This window comes from Arachis ipaensis, chromosome B7 (assembly GCF_059453495.1).
Source record: "Arachis ipaensis isolate K30076 ecotype BB chromosome B7, ASM5945349v1, whole genome shotgun sequence".
Taxonomy (NCBI): Eukaryota; Viridiplantae; Streptophyta; class Magnoliopsida; order Fabales; family Fabaceae; genus Arachis; species Arachis ipaensis.
Genome location: NC_142442.1, coordinates 116,657,523 through 116,666,696, shown reverse-complemented (window position 1 = coordinate 116,666,696; position 9,174 = coordinate 116,657,523). Strand labels below are relative to the sequence as shown.

At 35.2% G+C, this 9,174-nt stretch overlaps 1 non-coding gene across 1 annotated transcript; it reads left to right on the top strand.

Moving 5' to 3' along the window:
• The first annotated feature begins 423 nt into the window (after positions 1–423).
• On the top strand, positions 424–531 carry LOC148553843 (small nucleolar RNA R71). Its single transcript, XR_015893903.1, has one exon. It is a non-coding gene; the product is annotated as a small nucleolar RNA R71 (small nucleolar RNA).
• The last annotated feature ends 8,643 nt before the right edge of the window (positions 532–9,174 follow it).

Genomic DNA, 9,174 nt, shown 5'->3' with positions numbered 1-9,174 from the left:
CCATGATGGATTGTAAGTGTTTCCATATGGTTCACCCAGGTATTTTAACTCTGCTATTGCAGGGTTCTCAGGATCATAAGCTTCTTCCTCAGAAGATGCCTCTTGAGTACTGTTGGATACAGCTTGCATTCCATTCAAACTCTGAGAAATCATATTAACTTGCTGAGTCAATATTTTATTCTGAGCCAATATGACATTCAGAGTATCAATTTCAAGAACTCCCTTCTTCATAGGCGTCCCATTACTCACAGGATTCCTCTCAGAAGTGTACATAAACTGGTTATTAGCAACCATGTCAATGAGTTCTTGAGCTTCTGCAGGCATTTTCTTTAGGTGAATGGATCCACCTGCAGAAGTATCCAATGACATCTTTGATAGCTCAGATAAACCATCATAGAATATATCCAGGATGGTCCATTCTGAAAGCATGTCAGAAGGACACTTTTTGGTCAGCTGCTTGTATCTTTCCCAAGCTTCATAGAGGGATTCACCTTCTTTCTGTCTGAAGGTTTGAACATCCGCTCTAAGCTTGCTCAGATTTTGAGGAGGAAAGAACTTGGCTAAGAAAGCCATGACCAGCTTATCCCAAGAGTTCAGGCTGTCTTTGGGTTGAGAGTCCAACCACACTCTAGCTCTGTCTCTTACAGTAAAAGGGAAAAGCATGAGCCTGTAGACTTCATGATTTACTCCATTAGTCTTAACAGTATCACAGATCTGCAAGAATTCAGTTAAGAACTGAAAAGGATCTTCAGATGGAAGTCCATGAAACTTGCAGTTCTGCTGCATCAGAGAAACTAGCTGAGGTTTCAGCTCAAAGTTGTTTGCTCCAATGGTAGGAATGGAGATGCTCCTTCCATGTAAATTGGAATTAGGTGCAGTAAAGTCACCAAGCATTCTCCTTGCATTATTGTTGTTGGGTTCGGCTACCATTTCCTTTACTTGTTCGAAATTTTCAATGAGGTTGTCTCTGGATTGTTGTAATTTAGCTTCTCTTAGTTTTCTCTTCAGAGTCCTTTTAGGTTCTGGATCAGCTTCAACAAGAATGCCTTTTTCTTTGTCCCTGCTCATAAGAAAGAGAAGAGAAAAAGAAAAGAAGAGGAATCCTCTATGTCATAGTAAAGAGGTTTCTTATTGTTAGTAGAAGAAGAAAAGGAATAGGGGTGAAGAAGAATGAAGAATCCAAACACAAAGGTGATGATAGGAGCAGAGATGTGAGATGAAGAGAAGTGTTAGTAGATGAATAAATATATAGATGGGGATGAGAGGAGGAGAGAATTTTCGAAAATAATTTTTGAAAAAGAGTTAGTGATTTTCGAAAATAGTTTTTGAAAGAGGTTAGTAGTTTTTCAAAAATTCAAATAAAAAATAAAATAATTAGTCTAATTAAAAAGAAATTTTGAAAAAGAGGGAAGATTTTTTCGAAAATTAGAGAGAGTTAGGTAGTTTTTGAAAAAGGTAAGAAACAAACAAAAAGTTAGTTAGTTAGTTGAAACAAATTTGAAAATCAATTTTGAAAAAATAAGAAGTTAGGAAGTTAGAAAAGATATTTTAAAAATCAAATTTTTGAAAAAAGATAAGATAAGAAGATATTTTTGAAAAGATATGATTGAAATTAGTTTTTGAAAAAGATTTGATTTTTAAAATCTCAATTAATGACTTGATTCACAAGAAATCACAAGATATGATTTAGAACTTAAAGTTTGAATCTTTCTTAACAAGTAAGTAACAAACTTGAAATTTTTGAATCAAAACATTAATTGATGATGTTAATTTCGAAAATATGATGTAAAATTAAGAAGAAGATTTTTGAAAAATATTTTTGAAATTTTCGAAAATGACTAAAAAAAATTAAAAAAAAGATTTGATTTTTGAAAAAGATTTTGAAAAAGATAAGATTTTTTTTTTATTTTGAATTGAAAATTTGATTTGACTCATAAAAACAACTAGATTTTAAAAATTTTTGAAAAAGTCAACTCAAATTTTCGAATTTGATGAGAGAAAAAGGGGAAGATATTTTTTGATTTTTTTTTGAATTTTTAATGATGAGAGAGAAAAACATGAAAATTATGCGATGCATGAAAATTTTTAGATTAAAACAATGAATGCATGCAAGAATGCTATGAATGTCAAGATGAACACCAAAAACACTTTGAAGATCATGATGAACATCAAGAACACATTTTTGAAAAATTTTTAATGCAAGAAAAACATGCAAGACACCAAACTTAGAAATCTTTAATGCTTAGGCACTAAGAATTCAAGAATGCATATGAAAAACAAGAAAAGACACAAAACATGCAAATGCAAAGATCAAACAAGAAGACTTACCAAGAACAACTTGAAGATCATGAAGAACACTATGAATGCATGAAATTTTCGAAAAATGCAAGATGAATATGCAATTGACACCAAACTTATAACATGACTCAAGACTCAAACAAGAAACACAAAAAAATTATTTTTGATTTTTATGATTTTATGATTTTTTTGTATTTTCTTTTAATTTTTTTTTCGAAAATCATTTTGAAAAAGAAAAATAAGGATTCCAAAATTTTTAATATGAATTCCAGGAATCTTGCCATGTTAGTCTAAAGCTCCAATCTGAGGGTTAGACATGGCTTAATAGCCAGTCAAGCTTTAGCAGAACTTTACATTCAGCAGCCAATTTGCTAAGAAAGATAAAGAAGCTCTTCTCTTGAGTCCAAAAGAATTGAGGCATGGCTTTACAGCCAGCCAGGCTTCAACATGCTTAATGAAACACTAGAATTCATTCTTAAAAATTCTGAAGAAAAATATATTTTTGAAAATATTTTTTTTTTTTTCGAAAACAGGTGAGAAATTTTTGAAAGGTTTTTGAAAAATTTTTGAAAAGAAAACAAAAAGAAAATTACCTAATCTGAGCAACAAGATGAACCGTCAGTTGTCCAAACTCGAACAATCTCCGGCAACGGCACCAAAAACTTGGTATGCGAAATTGTTACTCAGGTTGTGAATTATTATTCGAAATTGATTCCCTGGTGATGGCACCAAAAACGGATGCACAGAACCATGGTCTAAACATATCTTCACAACTTCGCATAACTAACCAGCAAGTGCACTGGGTCGTCCAAGTAATACCTTACGTGAGTAAGGGTCGAATCCCACGGAGATTGTTGGTATGAAGCAAGCTATGGTCACCTTGTAAATCTCAGTCAGGCGGATATAAAATAGTTATGTAGTTTTCGAATTTTAGTAATAAAAGAAGGATAGAAATACTTATGTAAATCATTGGTGAGAATTTCAGATAAGCGCATAGAGATGCTTTCGTTCCTCTGAACCTCTGCTTTCCTGCTGTCTTCATCCAATCAGTCTTACTCCTTTCTATGGCTGGCTTTATGTAAGGATGTCACCGGTGCCAATGGCTACTTTCAATCCTCTCGGGAAAATGGTCCAAATGCTCTATCACAGCATGGCTAATCATCTGGAGGCATCACCCTTGTCGTTGGTTGCATCCTATTCCTCTCTGTGAAAATGGTCCGATGCGCTGTCACTGCATGGCTAATCATCTTGGAGGTTCTCGATCATACTGGAATAGAGTTTACTATCCTTTTGCTTCTGTTACTACGCCCAGCACTCGCGAGTTTGGAGTTCGTCACAGTCATTCAATCCCAGAGTCCTACTCGGAATACCACGGACAAGGTTTAGACTTTCCGGACTCTCATGAATGCCGTCATCAATCTAGCTTATACCACGAAGATTCTAATTAAGAGATCTAAGAGATACTCATTCAATCTAATGTAGAACGGAAGTGGTTGTCAGGCACGCGTTCATAGGAAATGATGATGATTGTCACGTTCATCACATTTAGGTTGAAGTGCGAATGAATATCTTAGAAGCGAAATAAGATGAATTGAATAGAAAACAGTAGTACTTTGCATTGATCTTTGAGGAACAACAGAGCTCCACACCTTAATCTATGGAGTGCAAAAACTCTACCGTTGAAAATACATAAGTGATAATGGAGTTCATTGGTCTCGGCCCCAGAGGGGAACCGGAGTAACCAAGACTACGAATACAATGATAAAAAGTTCTATTTATAATAAACTAGTCACTAGGGTTTACAGAAGTAAGTAATTGATGCATAAATCCACTTCTGGGGCCCACTTGGTGTGTGCTTGGGCTGAGCTTGAAGTCTACACGTGGAGAGGTCATTCTTGGAGTTGAACGCCAGCTTTTGTGCCATTTTTGGCGTTGAACTCCACTTCGCAACTTGTTTCTGGCGCTGGACGCTAGAATTGGGCAGAAAGCTGGCGTTGAACGCCAGTTTGCGTCTTCTAAACGTGGGAAAAGTATTGACTATTATATATTGCTGGAAATCCCTGGATGTCTACATTCCAACGCAATTGAAATCACGCCATTTCGAGTTCTGTAGCTCCAGAAAATCCATTTTGCGTGCAGGGAGGTCAGAATCCAACAGCATCAGCAGTCCTTCTTCAACCTCTGAATCTGATTTTTGCTCAAGTCCCTCAATTTCAGCCAGAAAATACCTGAAATCACCGAAAAACACAGAAACTCATAGTAAAGTCCAGAAATGTGAATTTAACATAAAAACTAATGAAAACATCCCTAAAAGTAACTAGATTCTACTAAATTAGTCTTCTACCCTCATCTCCACAACCTATCCTAAATCATTCTAACCTTACAACCACAATTAAACTTAGTTCTTAGAAACCTTTACTGACATTAACCCACTAAACTCTTCAAGTATTCAAGCCTAAGATACGCATAGTCATCGTCCTACGACCTCTACTCACAACTATCATGTGCTATTGCATTCCGCAAGCTTCTACTGCGCCACTCTGATATTTAGTCACTAATTAACTAACTAATCCAAATATTCAATCAAGTCATACATCATTCATCGGATTACAAAACCTAGGCTTACTTCTGAACTTCCTCAACTTGACCCAAATAAGATTTACACTCATCCTAAGACTAAGTCATACTTAGGGCCTTATAGGGTCTCTGATGAACGGATTTTTGTGTGGTTTATAATTTCACAAATGAAATCCCATTGCAAGTATAGTTTCTAAACCAACAATAATCCTTTCATATAAAAATTTGGTTGTCACTAAAATAAATCCAATAAAATTAAACCGAAGTATTTAAACCTCGGGTCGTCTCTCAAGGAATTGCAGGGAGGTGTGTTACTTATAATTGGTTATGAGATTGTATCTTTTTGGGTTTTTGTAAAGGTTGAACAAGGAAAGTAAATGACAAGAAAGTTAACTAATAACTAAGAAAGCTCTTGGCAAGGTATGATAATCAGAAGTCCTATCCTAGCTATCCTTATCAATTGTGACATCAATTATCCATTGCTCCCACTTAGTTAACCTCTAACTATGAAGGAAAGTCAAGTGGATGAATCAATTTGATTCCTCAAGTCCTAGTCAAAGCCTAAGGAAAGACTAGCTTTAGAGGGATCCAAATCAACTAGCAACTTTCAATTATCAATGAACAAAAGAGTTTGATGACTCAAGAGTCTCCAATTAGTCAACCAAAGCCAAGAGGAGAGAAATCTACTCTAAAATCTAACCAAGCATTTTGTCAAACACTTGGAAGGCATAACATAAAAACATAGAAATTAATAAAAGACAATAAAACCTAAGCAACCAATTGCAAGGAATCAATAACAACAAATGATAAAAGAAGTAATAAACATGAAATACCTCAAATTCCATTAAATGGAAAATCAAATCTAACATGAGAATTCATAAACTAAAGTGGCAACATAAAATAATCAATAAGGAAAATAGATAAATTAGAATGCTAAGACAAATAAAAGTAGAAGAGAAACTAAATCAAACTAAGATGGAAATCTGAAATTAAGAAGAATTAAAGCTAAAAGCCCTAAAACCTAGAGAGAGGAGAGAGCCTCTCTCTCTAGAAAACTACATCTAAAACCTAAAATTATGTGAATGAAAGTTGTATCCCTGATTCCTCCACTTTGCAGCCTCTAATCTGTGTTTTCGGGATTGGAACTGGGCCAAAAACAGCCTAGAAATCGCCCCTAGCATTTTATGATATGTACATCACGTGGCTCTGTCACGCGTACGCGTCGCCCACGCGTACGCGTCGATGAACTTTCGCAAGGTCACGTGTACGCGTGCGCCACGCGTTCACATTGCTTAACAGCATGGCAACTATGGCAAATTGCATATCATTTCGAAGCCCCGGATGTTAGCTTTCCAACGCAACTGAAACCGCCCTATTCGGAACCATGTAACTCAAGTTATGGTCGATTTAGTGCGAAGAGGTTAGGGTTGACAGCTTAACAATTCCTTCAATTTCTTGTATTCCTTCCACTTTTGCATGCTTCCTTTCCATCCTCTAAGCCATTCCTACCCTATAAACCCTGAAATGACTTAAGAAACATATCATGGCATCGAATGGTAATAAGAGAGGATTAATAATTAGCAATTTTAAGGCCAAAGAAGCATGTTTTCAATCAAAGCACAGAATTGGGAAGGAAAATGTAAAACAGGCAATTTATATGCATAAGTGTGAGAATAATGGATAAAATATACTAAATTAAGCACTAGATAAACCCTAAAAATGGGGTTTATCAATCTCTATGCCTAATTCTAATCTTAACAATTTTCCACAGCTCCAAGTACAATATCCATTAATTTCCAACCATTCAACTTTTCAAAGCCTAACAATAGTTATTATACTAACCACCATTTCAATACTATCCACTCAATCACACATAATCATTCCAACACCTAAAATATTCTATTCTCCATTTTCTTTACTTATTCGACAAAATTCCAAGGTCCACAATATCACCATACCGTTTATTTCGCATCTAATTATCCAATTCACTCACAATTTCATCAATGAATACAACTCAACCTCCCTTAGGCATACTAAACAACTAATAAATTTTTACTTATCATAACTAAAATCGAATGTTAAACTCAGCCAAAAATTCAAGCCTAAATTTATTCTCGCTTATTTTTCTCCTTCTCTACTTACCTCTGCACTCTATAATTCACCAAGTACCAAATGTTATTTTAACCACCATATAATCTACCAGTAAAAACCAAAGTCAAGTGCAAAAATCCCTAGTGATAACTTAACTCAAATTCATAGTCCCTTGGTAATTACATCCATCTCCATGGGGGTAGTTCCTCCTTGCTCCACATCTTTGATACAAGCACAAACGCAGCAGGCTCCAGATCGTGAGTCAAAGAATTCACTTTGTACGGCCTCAATTGTCGCGATGTGCAAACCATTACATCCTGATGTTACATCAGAATGCACTCTAAAATTTTCCTATGAAACGTACCAATAGATTTTTGATGGTCCATGGGGTTTAAGTAGTGCAAACACTAGCGTTGTAGGTAATCTTTCTTTCAAGTTTTTCCACAAATTGATGTTCATATCAACAGGGTATCCTTGTGTGTCAATTTAGTTACAGGTAACTTCATTTGCAAAAGCAAAGCTCCACAACTCCTCGTGATGCCACACGCTCACAAGTCTCATCCTTCGTGTTCAAAATTCATGTCCTAAGGACTTAACATATCAATGGTTGCGTCTAAGAATTGCATGTGATGTCGAAATGAGCTCAAGTTATCCTAAGGAATATCAAGCTCGAAAGAAAGAAAACAATTTTATAGGGTATCCATAAGAAGTTTCAGTTATTTACATTTCTTGCAATTTAAGTTTCTGCAATTTACATTACTTGCACTTTAAGATTCAGTTCTTTTAATTTGTCTGCACTTTAAATTCTTGTCAATTATCCCTCCCCCTTTACAATTCATGCAATTTAGCTTCTGTCAATTACAAATCACTCAAATTAACTCTTATTTGCTTGACTAAATCAACCACTAAACTAAAATTTCTCAATCCTTCAATCCCTGTAGGATCGACCTCACTCACGTGAGTTATTATTACTTGATGCGACCCGGTACACTTGCCGGTGAGTTTTGTGTTGGATCGTTTTCCACACATCAGCGAACACGTGCCTGACACAAACGCGTGGATTGGAATCTGCACGAATGATGCGAATGCGTGGACGACGTGTACGCGTGACCTACGCGATCTGTAGAAATTACAAAATATGCTAGGGGCGATTTTGGGCCATGTTTTAACCTAATTTTCGGCCTAGAAACACAAAATAAAGCAAGGGAACGTGTAGAGATTTCATCACATTAGGATTACTTTAGTTTTAGATCTGAATCTAGATTAGTGTTACATTGATAGTTTATGCTTTTGTTTTGGGATTGTGGATGTTGAAGAGCCATTATCTCCGTGAAGACATTACTTTAGTTTGTTCCTTTATCCTTTACTCTTTTCAGTTGATTATTGACCCTATTCAATTAAGTATGTTACATTTTGAGTTTATTAATATATAGAGTTATTTTTATTTTTAATTAATTTTAATTCTCTCTATTTTAGTTTATTCAATTATGTCTTCTTATATTTTTATGATTATTAATTCCATGTCAATGGAGTAGATTCTCCACTTGACACGGGGTTGATTAAGAGGAGGCACTTGAGTTGAAATGCTCAAGTGATTAGTTAAATTGGACGTTGTAGGCTAATTCTGTACCTACTAACACTAGAACTCCCTAAGGGAAAGGACTAGGAATTGCGGGTAAGAGTTAGTTCAATCACTATACTTTCCTTTACTCAGTAAGGGTTAACCGAGTGAGAACAACAACCTCTTTACACTACACTTGAGAAGATTCTAACAAGGATAGGACTTCCATTTAACAAGGAAAAATCAATAATTATTTTTAGTTTATTTTTATTGCTTTAATTCACAATTATTTTAATTACTCATTATCAAAACTCAAACTTTCTGGGAATTTTCTGATTAATAAATTAGCACTCTTTCCTGCAACTCGTTGGAAGATGACCTGTGACTCATACTCCCAATATTTTTATTTCTAAAAATTGTGACAACCCTTTTTTAAATTGGTGAGGCAGATCTTAGTTGGTTAAGAGCTATACGTGCAACACTATTCTCTTCTTTGAAATCTCTTAATTGGTTAACTTCTGCCACGCACCAATTTTTGGCGTCGTTGTCGGGGAGTTGCAATAGTTTGCTAAATTATTGATTAGTGTACGTATTTTATTTTTAATTGCATATTTTATTTTTTGTTTTGTTACCATGAGCTTCATGTC